At 48.0% G+C, this 21315-nt stretch overlaps 1 long non-coding RNA gene across 1 annotated transcript in view; it reads right to left on the reverse strand.

The window, feature by feature from the left end:
• Nucleotides 1-21017, reverse strand: part of LOC119868225 — a 39648-nt gene extending 18631 nt beyond the window's left edge. The window contains exon 1 of the long non-coding RNA XR_005385988.1: nucleotides 20857-21017. This is a non-coding gene — a long non-coding RNA (uncharacterized LOC119868225). The remainder of the gene's footprint in view (nucleotides 1-20856) is intronic.
• Between the last annotated feature and the right edge of the window lie 298 nt (nucleotides 21018-21315).

Raw genomic sequence — 21315 nt, forward strand, 5'->3', positions numbered from 1 at the left:
ACATCACATTTGGTCATTATGTATCTTGAGGCCCTTTCAAAAATTGTCTCTCTTTGACTTATTAGAGACGGCAGGCTGGTTGTTGTGCATGCTGTCCTACATTCTGGTCTGTTTACTACCTCTTGTTGTTTAGCTTGTTCGGCAATTCCCTGTATCTCTTGTAAGTAGAAATTAGCTCTACGTTTCCTTAGATTCAGTCTCATTTTTCCTTTTTTAAATTTTCTTCCTTTGGCAGATTGATTCAAATAGGGTCATTTTGGAGGCATGAAGGCTGGTTTTACAAGAGTCATATGGGGATAGAAAGATGGAGGTGGCTTGGTCAGTATTGGAGGTAGAAAAAAAAAAACAATCTGCCTACCAATTGGATGAGCAGGATGAGGGAGGAAGAAGAGTCAAAGGTGATGCTGAGGCTTTGTAATAAGGGGAGTAACAATCCCATTATCTGTGAAGGATGGGTTTTTAATGAGAGCAGCAGGAATCATGGTTAGATTAAAGGAGGACCTCTCTTTCTCCCAGTAATCAGCCATCTGCTCTGATTTTTTTTCTTTCCAGACAACACTATCTTTTCCAGAAAAAATTGTGATGAGTGGTATAGCTAGTTTGGGCCCTCCAGAAAAAAATCAGAAAGGGCCTTCTTCTTTTTTGTTAATGGCCAAATAATTGGATTTCCAGACCCAGAACCTTGGGAGGAAGGATGGTATATATACCAATGGACAGGTATACATATGAGGTATGCTGGTAAGAAGGTAATGCTGTTATCACACCTTGCGGATTGGCCAACTGTCCCATATCACCATGGCTATCAGAGTCACCAGTCTTGGGTTGGGCCTCAAAGGATGCAAGAGCTTGGGATTACTGTAGACTCTGCCAGGGAGCACCCCTCATGGCCCAAGCCCTTCCTTAGGCTCCCCTTCAGTCTCCATCCCACACCTACCTCTCCATCCACTCTTAGGCCCTCAGCACCCCATGGCAGCAATGGTCCTGCCAAGGTCAAAGATTGCCCGGCAGCCCTGGGATAATCAGTGGGCTCTGAGCACAACCTCAGATTATTTGGTTGCCGCAATAAGAACTTGCTGTGGAATCAGATCAGGTGAGAACTACTCTCAGCTCCATTCTATCATATCCCCATTCATAAAAGATCTCCCTTTCCCTTCCCCCAGATCATCTTTCTTCCTGCTTTCTCTTCTGTTTCTCCCTCCCTCCTCTGTCTCCTCCAGAATACATTTATTCTCTAAAGTTAATCAAACACTGGCCCCTGCAGCCCATTGTGTCTCAGATTGATCACTTAAGCAGCATTATTGATCTGCTCGAAAAGCCTTAGGAGGTGGGAGTGTACTGAAAACTAGAGATCTGACAGCGGATTGGTTGGCTAGGCCTCTCTGGGCAGCCTCAGCTCTTCAACTGCCTGGAACATTGAGAGAGAGAGAGAGAGAGAGAGAGAGAGAGAGAGAGAGAGAGAGAGAGAGAATGAATATGGACGGACAGAGAAGATCCTCAGAGGGCCTTTATTCATCTCATTCTTCCTTCATTTTGAAGTTAAGGCAAGGCAACAGGAGTCGATTGAGAACCCCTGGGTTTAGCCCAATACCCACGTCAGGATGAGAAGGGGAGAACAAAGGGCCTGCTCTTTAGAAATACATGATTTAACAGAAAAGTAATACTTGCCCATGTGAAGCAACTAAGAATAATAAAACTTGGAAGACAATTACATGCTATATTATATGCCTTAAACTCTAAGCGCCGTAGGGGTTCAGAGCACAGGGAGGGACCAGTATGGGCTGGAAGGGAGGGAGAGACTTTCCTGAAGATGCTAAACTTTGAGTTAGGTTTTGGGAAATGTATGAGATTGAGACTGTTGACCAGCAAAGGAGCAGACTTCCAGGGGCAAGGCAGTGAGGGAAACTGACTTGGGGGCTAAGGGGTACTTGGATTTGGAGGGCCTTTGATGTCAGCATGGGCAGTCTGGACTTGAAGAGACCCCGAAGGGCTGTTGGAGGATTAATGCGGAGTGTTGCAGGATGGTTAGCAGTGTGATAGGAAACCGCTTGAGTGAAACAAGGAGGAATTGAGACCAGCTTGTAAAATACTACAGCATTCCAGGCGAGAGGGAGTTAGAGCTATGGCAGTAGGCAAGAAGAGGAGGGTCAGGCCCAAAAGTCACTTCAGCCTTCCGCATGGCTGGTAAGCCACCAACTAGATGCTCTCCACTTGTTTTTGCCTCCTGTACTCCCAGTACTCACACCCTCTTCACCTCCTGCCCTCGGAGCCTTCACATGTCATGATGTCAGGGGGAGCTAGGAAATAAGGAGTTAGTCAGTTAACCATCCCAGGGAAAGTAGATTTGCACCTGGGACCTTTAGTGCCTCCACCTGAAGGACAGGAAAGAGGGAGCAATGGGGAATCTGGCTGCAGAATCCGAGTGAGATGATGGCAGAGATGGAGTGCTGAGTGCTCTACCTCCATTAGGGAAGCTGGAGGCAGGGGCTGTCCGTTTCAAATTCCTGAGACCTCTCAGGGCGTTGACATCGAAGAAGAGACGCCTTTCAGCTTCCCTGGTGGAATAAGTTTGAAAACGCCTCTCAGCACTTGGGATAGTCCCAGTGGAGGTCATACCTGTGCCAGGGCATGGGGAGAGCTACCACAGCACTTTTATGTCAGCAGGAGCTCTGTTGTTACAGCTGGTAGGAGAGAAATAAGTGAGGAGCCCACAGGTGGGTGTGAGGGTGATGGCAGAGGCCTCTGCCTGCCCATTTGCTCTCCCACCAGCTCTCCCCTCCCTGCCCAACCCCCAGAAGATCAGCCCCAGGCAGGTGTCTGGGCCCAGCCCCTCATCCCTGGGTTGGAAGGGAATAGAGAACTGAAGATAAAGGGATATTTGTGGGATTTTAGCCCCTTTCTCTCACTGGTTCTTCTTGGGGTAAGGAATGATGTCTTCTAAAGATGTATGAGTCTGCCCAGGCTGTAGGCTCCTAACCACCAAGAGAGCTCAGCTCCAAGAGTAGGACCACCCAAACAGATCTCTCTTTGCTTCTGATCCAAACCCACTGGGAAAACAGAGAAACAGATGGTTAGACTGGTGAATGAACACTCACATGTGTATGTGCGCACACACACATGCATACACACACATACACACACACTCTCATACTGCATAGTCTGTCGGCCAGCGGTTTCCAGAATTTCCCTGCTGAAGATTTCTGGTCTGATTTCAGATCAGTCCTCTGGTTGCTGGTTTGAGGTAGGAGTGATGGTTGGAAGGAGGGTGGTTGAGAAGTGGGCAGGTGTCCCAAGTGGAAGATGCTTATGGAGGTAGGAGATTGGAAAGAGGGAATCCAAGTCATTGACTGGAGCCATTGTCCTATTTATGACCCTCTGCATGGAAAAGCCCATTCATTAAAAGTGGCCAGAAGGTGACATGGTGGTGCCAAGTGGCATGGTAGTCAACCGGTCAACCAAGACCTCTCATTTTGGAAATCCTGCAGCAGTGTATGCTCACTGTTTCTCTCCCAAGCTTCATCTTTTATTACTGCAGTTTTCCCTTCGTTAATTGTTCTGTTTATCTTCCCACTTCTAACCCAGACCCAAGCAAGTCAGCTACCCATACCTTTTCCAGTTGACACAGGGAGACTGAGGCACCCAGATTATATCTTAATGGGCCTGGCCTCTGATCCTGTATCAAGGTGGCCAGGAGTCTGGACTCTGTGGGCTGGGACTCTGAAGATAAGCCCACTCACCAGGCTGCAGAGGGCTTTGTGTGTCACACTGGCTCTGTTGCCACCATCAGCGAAATCACTGAGAGTGCAGATAATGATTAATAAAGGAAGTGTTGTTCTACACTCGTCTCGTCACCTACAGTCGAGCTGTAATCTTTCAAATATGTAGGGAAATCACTGACTGGCAGAAAAAGGAATGGGATTTAAAAAAAGAAGTTTTATTTATTTATTTATTTTAGAGGGAAAGAGAGAGCATGAGTACCTGTGCCAGTGAGTGGGGCGGGGGGTGCAGAGGGAGAGGGAGAGAGAGAATCCCAAGCAGACTTCTCGCTGAGTGCGAGGGCCCAATGTGGGTCCCGGGGCTTCAGGCAGGGTTTGATCTCACGACTCTGAGATCATGACCTGAGCTGAAACCAAGAGTTGGATGCTTAACCGACTGAGCCACCCGGGTACCTCAGGAGGGGGATTTTTGTAAACAGTCTCACCAGCCTGCTGGTACCCATAGTTTAGAGTTCATCACCTGCAAAGTCCAAACTGGAATTGGCTATTGGGTCTGCTTTTTTCCTCCCCACTCCCAGAGGTTTCCATGCTGTCTAAATGCAGCTTGTCCCACTTTGGAATTCTGGGTGATTATTGGAAATGATAAAGGCTGGCCTTTAACCTGAGCTCCGGTTTCATTTCATCATTACCTTTAAGGACATTTGATCTTCGGAGTTCACCATCACTTCAAATTCGCCCCAACTACAACCAGACTTGTGGTGTCTCCTCTCCAGCCTTAGCCTCCATGCCAATCTCCAGCCCCGAGCCCTTTCCTGGATCTCTGTCTCTATTAGTGATGCCATCATTCTTTCCGGAGCCCGTGGACTGAGCCTTGGGATGAGTCACCCTCTCCTCATACCATCAGTCACCACCATGCCTTGGCAGCTCATCTCTCACCACTACCTCATGAATCTGTAATTCCTTGACCATTCCCACTGTTGCCATCAGAGCCCAGGCTCTCGCTCCCTCACACCTGGATTCCTGCCGCAGCCTCCTGTCTGGTCCTTCGGCGTGCAGCCTCCCCTTCCCTGTCAAGCCACCCTTCAAGCCGCTGCCAAAGGAATATCCTTAAGACATCTTTCATCATGTCACTTCCCTGCTCAAGAGCCTATAATAGCTCCGTTTTGCTCTATCAAATAGAAACGCCTCTCCCTGGTATCTGAGGCCTGCCTTCCACAACAGCTGAGCTTCACTGTGTATACAGATGCTATATATAATCCTATAAACATATATACAAAATGCCTCTGACCTATTTCTTCCTGACCCCAAACTCCATCAGTCTCCTTACTCTCCCTGACCCATTGTACCCCACTCAGAGCTCACCCTTCCCTCTGCATTCAACTTTCTGCTGCCCCCCCAGCCTGCAGTGGCCCCCTTTTTTCCATCTCTGCAAATCCTTCCATCACATCCTCTAACTAACAAGCTCCAGTCCAGCTGCTGCTGTGACGCCTTCCTGATCATTCCAGCCCTCATTGGCTGCCCTCCTTTTTTTCAAATTCTAACTTTTCCGTGATTATGAAAGTAATACCTATACATAGTGGAAAACTTTGAGAATACAGAAAAAAAGAAAACAATAGTCACCCACAGTTCCTCCTCTTCCATTTTGGAATCCAGACCTTTTGTTCACCACAATCTGGCACTTGATCATACTATGTCATATTGCCTTGACTTCCTTCCTGTGTGTGTACCTTCCTCTGTAGCTAGAGAGTGGGCTCTTCAGGGGCCCCTGTGATCCGTGTGTCATTCAGGGCAGTGTCATAAGCACAGACACATAGTAGGGGCTCAGCAAACCCTTGTCAGTGGATGGAAGGTGAGGAACACAGTCCAGAGAGAAGGGGACTGCAGGTCAAGAGACAGAGCTGAGAGTTCAAGGTTCATAATGCCCAGGAATCCTGCTGCCTCTGATGACACAACCCTCTTGTGCAGTGCTGATTTCTCCCTCAGGAAGCCTCTGGCTTTAATTCATCCTGGTGGCCAGAATGTGCTTCTCCTAATATGTTAGCATTAACTTCAAGAATCAACCATTGCCCCCGTGTGCCCATCATATCGAACTGATATCTCTCATCCTGGCCTTCAAAAACCCTTTCCCTTGGGATCCCTGGGTGGCGCAGCGGTTTAGCGCCTGCCTTTGGCCCAGGGCGCGATCCTGGAGACTCGGGATCGAATCCCACGTCAGGCTCCCGGTGCATGGAGCCTGCTTCTCCCTCTGCCTGTGTCTCTGCCTCATTCTCTCTCTCTCTCTCCCTCTCTCTGACTATCCCAAATAAATAAAAATTAAAAAAAAAAAAACCCTTTCCCATCCAACTAACCTATCTCTAAGGGTTTCCCTAACACACCAAGCCAGCCAGTGTGGCATAACCTCAAAACCGAACTTCCCTGATGCCCAACAGTCAGCTCTTTGCTCCTCCCTCCACTTCAGCCTCAGACCCTGTATCACCTAGTCCCTCTACCATGAATCCTGGCCCTGTTGCCATCGCCCCCCCGCCACCGCTGAGGTTCACGACCCTGTCGACACGTGCCACCACTTACCTCAGACTCAGTGTGCCACCTTCTCTGTCCTTATGTAATTGTTTTGTATTAAAATATTAATATGTGCTTGCCACTATATTATCATATCAAAGTGTTCCCCCACTGGTTCTCACTTGGGTTATGTGAACAGCATTAGGCAGAGCATGTACTCTGGAGCTGGCCTTATCATACAGTGTATTTCAGTGTTTCAAAGACATGATTTTAACATTTCTAAAAGTGACATGCTTCTTACAATCCATGGCTCATCGTAGTTTAGCTGGCAGCACCTTTTCCATCTCAGGGAAATCCAAGAAAACGTGGTGTCGAACATCTAGAATCAGTGAAAGAAGGTACGAGGTGACTTAACCCCTCTCTGAGGTTCAGCTCCTTTCTCTGCAGAATACTTACATCAGATGGTTGTTGTGAGGACTTGAACATAATGTGTATACAGCACTTAGCACAGAGCCCCACACTTTGATAGAGGCTCAATAAATGTCAGCAATTGTAATTCCCCAACTTTATAAACTGTAAACCCCTCAAGGGCAGGGACATGTTTTTTCCTCTTCCAGCAGATGGTATGATGTGAAGGGTGGAAAAAGGTTCCCTTTCCAAAAATATCTTCTTCACTAGACTGCCAAATAGCTGAAATTTCAACATTTATCACTCCAGTTAAGGCATTATCTCCTAAGACCTCTGTTAAAAATGCAAATATATCACTTGGGAAGGTAACACATTAATTCATTAGCATTCATGATCCCATTAGTGCAGATGAGTTAATCAGATTAACTAGCTGGCACCAGGTAAACCTGAGAGCCCTAGCAAGGGGGCTGGCAAGATACATGCCCAAAGGTGGGAGTGGAAGAGTGAGGGGACAGGCAGTCCAGAGCATGAGGCCACTTCCCATCTGCTCTCACTTTTTGGGGTTTATTCATTGGCAAGATTGTGACTACAGTAAACACAGAAGGATCTCAGCGACAGAGACAGAAACACACGAGTGGGAGGCAGTGTAAGGTTGGGAGGACAGTCCTTAAAAGATCATCTAGTTCAGTCTACCCCTTCGAATTTTTAACCTTCATCAGCAGGGCATCTACTGCCTCCTAAGGGAGCCCATTCCAGGGTTGAACTAGTCTAATTAGAACTTTTTTGAGACTGAGCTAAAAGCCGTCTCTTCCAATAACTTCTTTCTCTTTCTCTTGGCAGCCCCTTAAAAATATCTGAATATAGTGATCACATTTCCTCAAGTATGTCTGTCTTTTGACTTTCACTTTATTTGACCCTTTGTGGCTAAATCTGCTGTTGGGGAGGAAATTTTTTTCTACTCTTCAAGATTCTTCTAGCTGGCCTAAGAGTTAAATTGACCTAAGACAGATTAACAAGAGAAAAAAAAACCCAGAGTTTCATTACATGCACACAGAAGCCCAATAATGCAATTGAGACCTAAAGAAGTGACCAAGGAAAGCAGTTCTTTATACTTTTCAGACAAAGAAACAATAAATCTGTGATGAATTGACAGGACAAAGATACTGATGTTTGGGAGCTTCAATTAGTGAGGAATTCTAAACAGAATCAGGGCTAGGGTAGTAAATTAGTAAAAAGTAACAGGTTTATCTCTACAGCCTTCTCAGCCATAAATTCCCTGTCTCTGGTAATAAGGATGTCTCTTTACCTCCTGGGACAGGGAAGGAACCTTTCATGTGGGAGATTTCTTTCCTTTCTGGAAACAAAGTGGGGGGTCAGAATGTTTTTGTTTTTGTTTTTGTTTTTGTTTTTGCACTGGCTATTTCTTAAGTAACTTTTAGTTAAAATAATCAGTATGCCAATGCAGCACATTTTTGAGTGGCCTGCCCTCAATTTGCTCAGTGATTCCTTTTGTGGTTTTATTCCACAGCTGAACTTCTTAACCTGGAGGTCCATGAACCTCCTGGAATTGGATGTAAAATGTTGGGTAAGTGGGGGGTGTCTGGGTGGCTCAGCTGGTTAAGCGTCCAATGCTGGTATCAGCTCAGGTTTTGATGTCAGGCTTGTGAGTTCAAGCCTGAACTTTAAAAAAAATTGTCTAAGCGTACCTACATGTCTTCCCTCTGGATTCACAGCTTTCAACAGCAGTCCAGGGCCTAGAAGAAGCCTTACCCTATTGGCCTTAGGGTATCTCAGTCACTTTCCTTTGGTAACACTCCAGTCTGTGAGAATGCTTCTTAGGGGTCCTGCCCAGAACTGAACACAGTCCTGCTGTGGTGCTCTAACCAGCACAGAGTACAGTGGACATGGCTTTTATGAAGAGCTTGATAATGTACAGTTTTCATCTTTGGAGAGCACTCAGTTTCATGGAGGATAACATCTTGTTCCCAGGCAACCAACCCTTCCCAAGACTAAGTCCCTTTCTTTCAAAGGAGCTGCTTGCTGCCCACCCCTCAGCTTACCAGGTTGAAGAGCATCTCAGTGCTCTCTCTCTCTCTCTCATTTCTTTTTCTAGATTCAAAGATCTAATTGGCTTCTTCAGTGACTCGTGAATTGGGTAGCATCCCATCTAGCAGGTAGAAAGGGCCCCCACATCCCATTTCTTTTGGCAGGAGCCAGTGGAGGCTCCTTGTGGCAGCCTGTGTGGTCAGGTCACTTAGTAGGCTCACGGGGGTGCCGTGTGACTGAGCACAGCCCCCCCTCATGCCCCCATTTTCCCAGCCCTGTAAAGAAATGCCTGGTTCACATATATGAGAAAATCCAGAGAGAGGACTGAGGCTCACAGCCAGCCCTCCTTGAGCCTCCTTCTAGAAGGCTTTAGAGTGGGCAGCCCCGGTGGCGCAGCGGTTTAGCACCGCCTGCAGCCCAGGGCGTGATCCTGGAGACCCTGGATCAAGTCCCACGTCAGGCTCTCTGTATGATGCCTGCTTCTCCCTCTGCCTGTGTCTCTGCCTCTCTCTCTCTCTGTCTCTATGAATAAATAAATAAAATCTTAAAAAAAAATAGAAGGCTTTAGAGGATGGAGTTTAGGGGACTGGTGGTGTCAGTGGAGAACAATAGCACAAATGTCAAACGCTTTAGGAAGGGTCAGTTCATGGGGGCACCTGGGTGGCTCAATGGTTGAGTACTGCCTTCGGCTCAGGTCAGGATCCCGGGATACTGGGGTAGAGTCCTGTATCAGGCTCCCTACAGGGAACCTGCTTCTCCCTCTGCCTATGTCTGCCTCTTTCTCTGTGTCTCTTATGAATAAATAAATAAAAATCTTTAAAAAGAAAAAAAAAAGGAAGGACCAGCTCTTAAACATGAGCATGTCAACGTGAGAAATAGGAATGTCTTGGGGGAGATAGGCCCCCTCATTTCCTCCATTCCAGTCCCCCAGGCACAGCCCTAAAAGCCTAAATATTAGAGTAACTTGGGACTATATGGGATAAGAACAAGCCAACTGGTAAGTGGCAATCACCCATAATGTGTGACATGAAACAGCCATAGCACCAGGGCCCTCTGGTCAAAACTTTTCCCTTTGAGCCTTGATTTTATAGGTAGATAGATAGATAGATACATACATACATACATACATACATACACACACACAGTGCTTGATCCAGTGTAAACATCACTGCCTCCACTAACTGTAAGGGAGCCTACTTTCCCACCATTGTGGTCACTCTTTTAGGGGTAAGTCTTAAAGCCTGTTGTGAAAACACACATGCTATTCTCACAACAGGGGAAAGGCATCAAATAAAACACTTGCCCTGTAAGCTGCTCTACAAAAATAAGAAAAGATTCAATGGCCAAATATGTCTGAGAAATGCTGTATCCCCCCTCTTAGGCCTTCACAGTGCGCCTTAGCACATGAAAGGCCCTGAGAAGTCCCACAAGTAGAAGAACCTGCTAACATTACTTAAGGTTTCCAGAATGTATTTGACCACAGCTCACCATCCTCCCGTTTTCCTCTTCTGAGTACAATCTATTAACATCCACACAATAGCTCGGTGGAGTTTAGCTTTCAGCTATGCCCCACCGTTTCACACCTGGATACACAAATGACTCTATCCTCCCAAGGTTCTGCAGAAATGGGACACAGATGCCTGAGTTTAGCTGTGGGGAGGCTGTACAAGACTCTTGGGACAGGGGGAAAAGGCTTTGGGAATCTGGGAGAGGGAACTTAAAAGGGGAGGAAATCAAGACGGAGTGCTGGAAACCAGCTCCCCCCACTTCGAGGTTTTTCCACCAGCCATCCCCTGGTGGAGGCTCGTGCTCTGGGCTCTGAGCCCACAGTGAGACAGCGGAGCAGCTTTGGCCAGACCAGGACCCTGCAGGGCCATTTGTGGTCATTGGCTTCTCAGCTAGGGCCTTTCCCCTTCCATTCCCTGCCTAATGTCCACTGTTTCCTCCCAGACCTCTGGTGCAATGTCAATTTCTCAGTCTTCCCATTGATCCACTTTATTTGGGTCTCATTCTTTCCTCTTCCCTTCAATGGAGTGGAGGGGGCTTTTGAGATTTGTGCTAGAATGAGAGTGCAGGGGCAGGGGGGAAAGGCAAGGAAAGGAGATGCCAGAGATACTTCCAGAGGCGGAGAAAACCCTTGCCTTTTGCCAAGAGAATCTGGGAGGGGTCAAGGATCAAAACGGCTGGGGGCGCACAAAGGCAGGAGGCAGAAGGGCAAAAGTGTCCAGCTGATATCTGTTGAAAATGGCTCAGGATAGGGAGGGACAGAGGGGGAAGAAGGGAGGCAGAGAGAGAGGAAGAGAAAGGGAGAGCAGTGGTGATGAGAAAGTATTCAGGCTGTGTGTGTGTGAGAGAGAGAGAGAGAGAAAGAGAGAGAGAGAGAGAGAGAGAGAGAGAGAGAAGGTAAATCTGCTGCAAGCTGGTTGAATCTTTCCTGACTGAGGAGGCCTAGGGGACACTAGGATATTTGCAGGGGGCACATCGGGATCACAGAATTGACTTGCCAGGAGGGAGAAGGGATAAAAGTCATTGTGGCACACCAGCCCTTTCATCATCAGTGGAACCAAGGAGATGGAGCAGGGTCATTTCCCCTCTCACAGGGTGTGGGAGTGTGAGTATGTCTGTGTGAGTGCACAAACACACGGATGCATTTGAGCTACAGCGCCCGAAGCCAGGAAGGGTTCACTGGTACTGATAACCCCCCAAAGGATGTGATTTCCCCTAGTTCAAATGCCTCTAACGCCAGTGAGTCAACCTCCTCACTAGGCAGTTTATTCTGCTGCCTAACTGCATTAAGGTTAGGAAATGGGCTGTTTTCCTCTCCCTCAATTCCATTCTCAGATGTGAAGACCCCAGGCTTTCTCTGTCTCTGTCTCTGTCTCTGTCTCTGTCTCTCTGTCTCTCTCTCTGGTGCCTCCTCTCATCTCCCTCTCCCACACCAGGTCACCAAGGTCCCCGGTAGTAGACTGGTCCCTAACTCACACAGAGAACCCCAGAGTTTGCTTTGAACTCTCAAAAAAGTCCTGAGGACCTTACAGTTTGGTTGCTGAATGCCCACTCCAGCCCCAGGACTGAGATCACTTTTCTCCGACACGTGTGGCTTTGGGACGATGGCCCTTTCCATCTTTCCTTTGAACTTTGCTGTACCTTCTGCCCTGCAAACTCTGCACTGCCCCGAAACTGCTGAAAATCTGCCAACCCTCTACCCCCTCACCCCCATCACCCCTTTGTGAAATCCAAGGCTAGGACATCATGCGGTTAAAAAAAAAAAAAAAAAGAAGGCTGCACCTGCTCTTCATCCCTGGCCCCCCACATCCCCAGCAGCCTGTTGAGGCAGAGCAGTGCAGTTAACGGATGGAGCATGGGGCCAGACATCTCACCAATTTTATTTTACTGGTATGGTCTCAGGATTTACTTGGACCCAGTGTTATTCTAGATGCCATGGGAAGTTGACGACTATGACGTAGGCTCGGCCCTCAGGATACTTGTTCTCTAGCTAGGGAATAACACACAAAAGGAGCTCCCAGGGAAAACATCTTTTTTATTCCCCCAACACATTCTTGACGGCTACCCACCACTTTCTATATGTGCCCACGACTGTTATAGGTCCTAGGGACATGGGACAGACAAAAATCCCTGCCCTCATGGAGCGTCTGTTTCCACGGGAACACACTGAAAAAGCAGTCACATAGGGATGTCTGAGTGGCTCAGTAATTGAGTATCTGCCTTTGGCTCAGGTCATGATCCCAGGGTGCTGGGATCGAGTCCCAAATCAGGCTCCCCGCAGGGGAGGGAGCCAGCTTCTCCCTCTGTTTATGTCTCTGCCTCTCTCTGTGTGTCTCTCATGAATAAATAAAATATTAAAAAGTAGACCCATAAATCATCACTATTGGCATTGGTAAGTGCCAGGAAGAAAAGAAACAAGGGACCAGGGTGAAAAGTCCCAGCTACTTCAGCTGGGGCAGTCGGGGGTGGGGGTGGGGAAGGCTTCTGTGCAGAAGTGACATTTTAGCTAAGAATTGAATGGCCTGAGGACAGAGAACTGACAGGCAGGAGGGAGTGGGGAAGGCTTTCAGAAGGAGATGGAGTTTTGCTGGGTAAAGTGCAAGGGTACAGAGCTTTGATCACTACTATTAGGAGCATTAGTCTCACTCTGGCAAAACAGATGCATTTCCACTCAGAGGATTCACAGTCATCTCGGAATCTGAGATGGCCACTATAAGACGAAAGGTCTTGGGGTGCCTGGGTGGCTCAGTGGGTTAAGCGTCTGCCTTTGACTCAGGCCATGATCCTGGAGTCCCAGGATCCAGCTCCGCATCAGGCTCCCTGCTGAGCAGGGAGTCAACTTCTCCCCTGCTTCTCTCTCTCTCTCTCTCTTCTCTCCCTCTCTCTCAAATAAATAAATAAAATCTTTTTTTGAAATTTTTAAAAAATAAGAGGAAAGATCTTTGAGATTTCTCCAGGTGATCTGACCATAAAACCCTTTCTGTGTCACATCTACTAGTTTCCAACTAGAAACATTGGCCAGGTCAGGAAGATAGCTAACAGGTGGGAGAAAATCAGGGGATTCTTGCAGTTAGAAGCAAAAGTTACATGGCGGAGAAGAGAGAAAGAGATGTGGGCTGGGGCCAAATTGTGGTAAGGGTCATGAAGAGGACTTTGGATTTAATCTGTAAAGCAGTGGACAGCCGCTGTCAGTTTTTGAGCCAGGAAATACAAGGAAGATGAAAGAGATGAAAGGTCCTGACAATTTCTGATAACCAGAGTCCCTCCTGCCCAGTACATGTGGGCTCCCCTCCAGGAACATGGTTATGACTAACATGGGCTCAAATCCCCACTCTGCCACTTACTGACTCTGAACTCGGACAGTTTACTTACCTCTTCTGTGCCTCAGTTTCCTCCCCTGTAGAATGGAGCTCTTGTGAGGATTAAATAAATTCATCATTTAAGTGCTCAGAAAAGTGCTCAGAAAAAGTGCTCAGAAAAGTGTCTGACATTTAGTTAGTACTCAGTAAACTTTAGCTACCATTATCCAAGAACAAAACTGGTATGAAAGGTTGCAATCTGGATACTGTCATGAACCTTGAGTTGTTTGGGGACACAATTTGATCATCTGGGGGTTCAAAGAAGCTGGGAGCATTGCCTAGGCTCAGGACTAATGCTTACAAAGTAAGTGGGTCCTCTGCTCCAATAATCTTTTCCTGCTACCAGTATCTGAAATCCCCACTGTTCTTTAGTGGCAATCTGGAGACTCAAGCATTTTTTTAAAAGATTTTATTAATTTGTTCATGAGAGACACACACAGAGAGGCAGAGACATAGGCAAAGGGAGAAGTAGGCTCCCCATGGGGAGCTTGATGCAGGAATCAATCCGAGGACCCCAGGATCATGCCCTGAGCCAAAGGCAGACACTCAACCACTGAGCCACCCAGGTGCCCCATGACTCAAACATTTTTATTATTATTTTTTTGACTCAAACATTTTTAACTGAATGTAGGTATCCTCATCCAACTTTTAAAGGGGGGGGGCAGCCCGGGTGGCTCAGCGGTTTAGCACTGCCTTCAGCCCGGGGTGTGATCCTGGGGACCCAGGATGGAGTCCCCCATCGGGCTCCCTGCATGGAGCCTGCTTCTCCCTCTGCCTGTGTCTGTGCCTCTCTCTCTCTCTCTCTAATAAATAAATAAAATCTTGAAAAAAAAACTTAAACATTAGGTCATTGGCTATCGTTGTCACTTGGGAAAAAGAGGAGCTTTGAGGGAGTGGGATGACACAGGGTGGTACAGTAGTTATCTTACTGCCATGTAATGATCCCAAAACATAGCCATTTAAAACAACAAACATTTGGGCACCTGGGTGGCTCAGTTGGTTAAGCGTCCGACTCTTGATTTTGACTCAGGTCCTGATCTCAGGGCCCTGGGATGGAACCCTGTGTTAGGCTCCGCACTCAACAGGGAGTCTGCATCTCCCTCTTCTTCTCCCTCTGTGACCTCTCTCGCTCTCTCTCAAAAAAATACATTAAATCTTATATTAAAAAAAGAATAAAAACTAAGGCAGCACACACTTAACATTTTACAGTTTCTGTGAGTCAGGAGTCTGAGTGCATCTTCACTATGTGGTTCTGGCTCAAGGCCACTCATGAGGTTGTGGTAAAGCTGTAATAACTGAAGACTCAGTTGGGGTTGAAAGATCTACCTCCAAACTCATTCATGTGGTTGCCAGCAGGCTTTGAGAGTTTCAGTTCCTTGCCATGTCATGTGGGCCTCTCCAGGAGGCTGCTTACAACATGGCAGCTTGCTTCCTCCGGTTTGATTGATCAGAGAGAGAGAGAGAGAGAGAGAGAGCAAGAGCATGACCAAGAGCAGGCCAGCTCAAGGCCGAAGCCACAGTCTTTTTATAACCTTATCTTGGAAGTGTTATGCCATCCCTTCTGCCATATTCTTTTCATTAGAAATGAGCCACTAGGTCTAGCTCCCACACAGAAAGAAGGTATACATAAGCATGTGACTATCAGGAGATTTGGGGGGCCGTTTTAGAGGCTACTGACAGCAGATGGAGAAGAGTTGATGGTAGCTGGCAAAAAGGCTCTAGTGAAGCGGAAATGTGGAATACCCTGGCTAATTGAGGGTCGGCACAAATAGCTACTGGACTTAGCTGTAGCCAAAGATTTGGGGTAACAAAAGGACAAAGGGAGGAGCCAGAAGGTAGGATGGATGGTAGCAGGGAGATGTTTGACCTTACCTGGAGTTGCTGGATGTCCTGGGCCTCTTCTGGGACCCTGGCCCACATTCCTGCAGAGGTATCAGCCTCCCCTGCAGCACCCCCCCTCACAATGGAGCTCAGCCCTATGGGCGTGGCCAGGGAGGGTGTGGAGTTGGGATGGTGCCAGGAAGCCAGTGGCAGCAGAAGCAAGGGAAGGGAATGCAGGTTCAGCAACTGCATTTGTTTGCAGTTGGGAAAGTTGTTAATTTTAGCTTCACACAAGGGGCTAAAGTGGGAGGTTTGTCGTTTCTGCTGAGCTAGCCCTTGGCCGCCTCCCACAGTCAGCTCCAAGCCACTGTTTTCAGGGTGGTATGCTTGGCTAATAGTAAAGAAGGGTTGCACCGGCCCAGAGGGGGGTGGCATAGGGGCCCCCAGGAGGCTGAGACCTTGGGGAGGGGGGCCCAGCCAGCTCCAGGCTAACAGCACAGTCTACACCATGGCTGCCTGCTGGCACTTCCTCCTCCGTTTTATAGCCCTTGTCTTCCCATCCCTGCTCTACTACTTGCTCATTTTGTGACCCAGGGCAAGTCACTTTATTTCTCAACACCTCCATTTTCTCCTCCGCAAAATGGAGATAGATAGTACCCAGCCTACAGGGTGGTTATGAGGAAATGTGGGTCTGAGTAGGTAAAGCACCAATAAGTGGTAGCTGCTAGTACCTATTTACCCAGCTCTGACCCAGAGCCCCCAAACCAAATGAGGCTTGTGTCTCCCAGTGCAGGACCCAGCTTCCCAAACCAATCAAGAAACTTCCCTGAGAGTCAGTGTCTTCTATTGCTGAGGGCTTTACATGGATTTACATGCATTAGACACTCAAATGATCTCCAGTTGACATAAAAAACTGGGGCTCAGAGAAGTGAAGTGACTTGCTCAGGGGCACATAGCTAATAGTAAGTGGGAGAGTTGGGATAATAATCCTGATATGTCCTAGTCCCAAATCTGTTCTTTTTCTTTTTTTCTTTTTCTTTTTTTTCTTTTTCTTTTTCTTTTTCTTTTCTCTCTTTTCTTTCTTCTTTCTTTCTTTCTTTCTTTCTTTTTTTCTTTCTTTCTTTCGAGAGATCACATGCTTGAACAGGCAGGTTCAAGCAGGTTTAGGGAGAGGAGTGGAGAGGGCCGAGGGAGAGGGAGAGAGAGAATCCCAAGCAGGCTCCATGTCCAACGTGGAGCCCGATGCAGGTCTCAAACCCAAGACCCTAAGATCACGACCTGAGTCGAAATCAAGAGTCAGACTCTTAACTGACTGAGCCACCCAGGTGCCCCTGCCTTTGTCTATCCTACCCACAGCTGGTTGGCCCTGAGCATGATTTTAGGATGAGATGGAAGTAGACGGTAGACAGTGGGGCCAGAGGCTGGCAGTGAAGGTCCTGATCATACAACTCTTTGGAATCCCACAAACTTGACTTTGCAGTACAGTTTCTACTCCATGTCAACTCCATCTCCACATGGCTTAACCAGGAGTAGAGGTTCTGATGTGTTTAATGAACTTTCCCACCCTCACCCCAACATAGACACACATGTGCACACACACACGTGCACACGCACACATGCACCCACTTTTCCACCAAATGGCTAATTTCTATTTGATCACATTTCCGAAATCAAGAAACACTGAAGCAGGTGTGTGTGTGAGTGTTCAAGGACCTGTTCAAAACACAAAGCTCTAAGAACACAGTCGTCCTCCTCCCAGAGATGCAGATACCCTTTCCTAGTTACCAAGGGGAACCTCATTTCCTGCAGCAGGAGGTGAGGATCTGGGCTCGCCACAACTTGCCCTGGCTTCACAGCTTAGGGCAGACCCAGCAGCTCCTGTATCTCCAGGAGCTGCAGAGAGGGAAGAGCTTGAAACCCCTGGAGCTCCAGGGTAAGGAATTAGCAATGGAGAAGCTGGACGAGTGCAGTTTGCTCTGGAGACAGGGAGGTGAAGTGAGGGCTGTACAGATCTGAGAGGTCAGAAAGAGGATAAAAAGAAAAGGCACAAGGATTGAGAGAAAGGCTAAGGGAAAGAGAAGAAGAAATCAAGGAAGAGAGGAGTATAGGAGACACAAAAGAATGAAGCAAAGAGGAGGACAAATTCAGATGGCAAAGTGCAGCCAACGAGTGGCCTCCTACACTGTTGTACAGGAAGAAGGTAGGGGCCACAGTCTCCCTGGTAGTGGGTGTAGGAGGCTTGTCTGGAAGCTGCCTTTGCATTTTTCTTGGGCGCACTTGCAGAGGAGGGTGCAGGTGCTTGTTAGAGCTCACTGGGGAAGGGTGGTTCCTCGCCCCCCCTGCAGCCCTTGGCACTGCGGCCACCAATGAGCCACATCTATAAAGTGCCCACCGTGTGCCAGAGAAGATGACATCGAAGAAAATCCAACAGCAGGAAGGAAAGGGAAAAAAGCAAAAGGGGCCCGAAAGCTTGCAACAGGTTGGGGTGGCCTGAAGTGGGTAGGAAGGTGGGGTTCCGGAGGCTTCTTGCTCAGCAGCCTTAGGGAGACAGGTTGGCAAAAGGAAGGCCTGGTATGGGAGACTCCCAAAAGAGAATGGGTGTAGATTCCTTAATCTTATTTTAGGGGACTCTCAGGCCCATCTCCACTGGCAGCTGGACTAGCTCTGAATTTAGAGTAAGGACTCCAAATGTGTCTGAATATCTCTATGCATATCTGCGTGTATGTTCCCAGGGAAAGCAGTTTCTCTCCTGGTACAGACACATTGCATCCCCGTGGGTAACACACTTGCAGTGGTTGTGAGGGGCATTACACGCATTCTCTGTCTGCTGGCCTGTGGGCAGTGGGTCTTCCTTGGGCCCTCATCCCTCCGCTGACCTCCCTTTCAAGTACCTGCTCTGCTTCTTGGAAGAGGGGCCCCCCGGCTGGGACTGTGTGTTTGCTTTCTATGGTCCCTTTCTCCAACCTTAGCCTGAGCCGTTCTTTCCCCAACAACATCCAAAGGGGGGAAGCAATCATTGGTTCGAGAAGAATCTCCGAGCCAATGAAATGTCAGCTCAGTCACTGTTTCCAGAAGCCTCAAGGAGAATTATCCATAGATGGAGCAAAACCTCAGTTGACCAGAATATCTGGGGTTGCGCAGATAACAATGCAGTTTTCTAGCAGGTCAAGGGTTTTCATTTTGATGCACCATGGAAATTCTCTATAAAGTCTGAGGCCTCTTTCTTGCCTTAGGATGTAAGGCCCAGGGAAGTGAATTCTGTGTTTGATGACTAAGGACCTGACTTTCTAAATATCAGCCCCAATGTTTAGGATCACAGGAAGATGGTATAGTACAGCAGTCAGAACGCTAGATTCTAGAAATCAGAGGGCATGGGTTCCACTTTCCAGGTGAAAATGTGTACTGAAAGCAGACCACCCCCCTCCTCTTGGAATTACTTACTTGAATTAACCCCTCACACTGCTGAGTTCCATACCCTTTGCCTCTTCAAACAGTGAAGTGAAGGAAAAAAATGTTTATGAGCAATTGATGGCTCACAAGATTGGGCCTTTGTTGGCTAAAATTTTATCATTTGTCCCATTTCTTCACTAGAATGTTAACCCATGAGGGCATACCATGTCTGCCCCACCCCATTCAGACCCCTTAGCCTCCCCCCACCCCGCCCCAGTTTCATCATGAGCACCTAACTGAGGCTTAGTCATGTTCAACAACGTGCCAGGGTAGGAGCCTTCACCATTCCACCGCTGAGCCAGGCTGCAGGTTCAGATAGAATTCCTGCCTTGAGACTTCTGAACGAGCCCTGGGCCTGGTGTTTGGTGAGTGCTTCCTACGTGGCAGGTGCTGGTCCTGGCATCATTATTCTTTGGGGACCAAACCGGGGAAGACAGTAGGAATGGATGCAGGGTTTTCAATTCCACCATGACTGCTGGAGTCGTTATTCATAATCACAGCAAGTGGAATCTCAGAGCTGGAAGAGTCCTTCCAAATGAGGAAATGAAAGTCAGAGGCTCCTAAGTCAGGCAGGATGCCAGTGGAGGTTGGAGGAGAGGGTGGCAAGTTTAGACTTTGGAGCAGATAGGAGAAAGGGAGGTAGACGGAGCAAAAGTTGGAGTTTGTGGTCTGGGCTCATTCCCCACCCCCACCTCTTCCCCAGCTGCTTCACCTGGTTAGGCTGAGGGTTTGGGAAAGAGGAGGGACTGACCTCAGGGATAGGAGTCCAGGCTTAGGTGACTTGGGGGACCTTGGGCCCCTGAGGGAGGAAAGCAAAGATGAGTGGGACACCATTGCTAGAGGGACAGCCAGAGGGCATCTAGCCAGGGACTGGGGCAAGAGGTGATAACAGTGGCATACTTAGCCTGCTCCCCAACTTGGCCCTAAGATACCCGAGGTATAGAAAGCTGGCTTCACCCTAGGGAATCACTTTGGAGCCCCGGGAAAGAAGAGCCAGATGAGTGCCCCAGGGCTGTTGGCATCCTGGCTCGGTGGTTCTGCAGACAGAGCTAAGCTTATGGTGTGTGTTGGGGGGACAGCACCTACTGCAGAGAGAACTGTGGGGAGAGAGGCCAGGCAACTGGCTCACCCAGGATAGGACTGTCATATAGAAATATTCCCATCTGGCTAGTTCTAGAGAAGCAAGTCTGGGTAATAATAAACTATGAATTTTATGCATGAGCTGAACATTGAAAAACTTCAGCCCCAAGCTCCCGGCTAGCATCTGAGCCAAATCCCACTCACATAGCATTTAATCAGCTTCCTGACAGATCCCAGTAAAAGGGAGATGAATTTACGAGATTGATTAGCTAATACCCAAGTGTTATGCTTACTCTGTGATCCAAGAGCACCAGGCTGGGGCCTCTAGACTTTTCTGCTACTCAGATTCCGTAGCTGCTTTCAGGGCAGGTGGGCCTAGGCCTGCCCCCTGGGGAGGGCACTGAACTGAGCTGTTCCTGCTCTCAGGCTCTCTCCCCACCCAGCCTATGATCGGCTGCCCCTCAGCAACCTAGGATATATCTGGTCCTTGGGAAAGAGTTATTCTCCTCATTGCACCCCTCCTGCCCCCTATGACAGCCTTTGGCTACTTTATTGCCAACTCCACCGCATGCCGGGGATGTCTCTCCTGGTCTATACCAGTCCAGAGTGTGCCTGCTATCTCACCTTTTCTGGAAAGCCTTTCCGGACTATCAAAGCTCTTGCTGAGCTTTCCCTTCTTTCAACCCCAAACACCCAGTATTGTGTGAACCACCCATAATCACAGATCACAGTTAGAGCTAAACCAGAATTTAGCTAGTTCCATCCATCCCCACTTGTAAATGCTGGATTTATTTAACCACAAAAGTAATACATGCTCATTATGAGCAGTCAAAAATACAGAGAGTCTTAAAGAGAAAACGTATCTCCCTCTCAAGCCCATATGATCCAATCCACTCAGAAAACCAGTATTACCAGTGCCTCTGCACTGTCTCCCTGCTCACACAGACATATGCGCACAACTCCTTTCATGTTACCTGTAAGGAACTGAGGCCCAGAGAAGTAAGATGGTTTTTCTATTCGCCATAGCTGGTGAGTGGCTGAGCTGGGAGTAAGAACCCCAGTGTCCGGGCTCTGGGCTCCCTGGCCAGCGACATTGTGGTTAACTGCCTCCTAAGAGAGTCGTGTCTCCCCACAAATAGTACGCTTAACGGAGGATGAGAGAGAGAGAGAGAGAGAGAAGTTTCTTTCTCGCATTTCCCACAACACCTCACACAGTTTCAAGCATCTGGTCCAGGGTGTTTACTAGATGTTTGTCTCCTCGTTTTAAATCCTTTCTGAAACAAGACACAGTATAAATAAAGAAAAAGAAAATGTTTGACTCAGTGCCTGGTTGCGCTAGACTGCAAAGCCGAGTCATGCAATCATCCAAAAATTGATTGTTAAGATGGCTGGGGAAAAAAGCAGCCGAAATTCAAGTGATTACTGACCGTGTG

Source organism: Canis lupus, chromosome X (assembly GCF_011100685.1).
Source record: "Canis lupus familiaris isolate Mischka breed German Shepherd chromosome X, alternate assembly UU_Cfam_GSD_1.0, whole genome shotgun sequence".
In the NCBI taxonomy this organism is placed as follows: domain Eukaryota; kingdom Metazoa; phylum Chordata; class Mammalia; order Carnivora; family Canidae; genus Canis; species Canis lupus.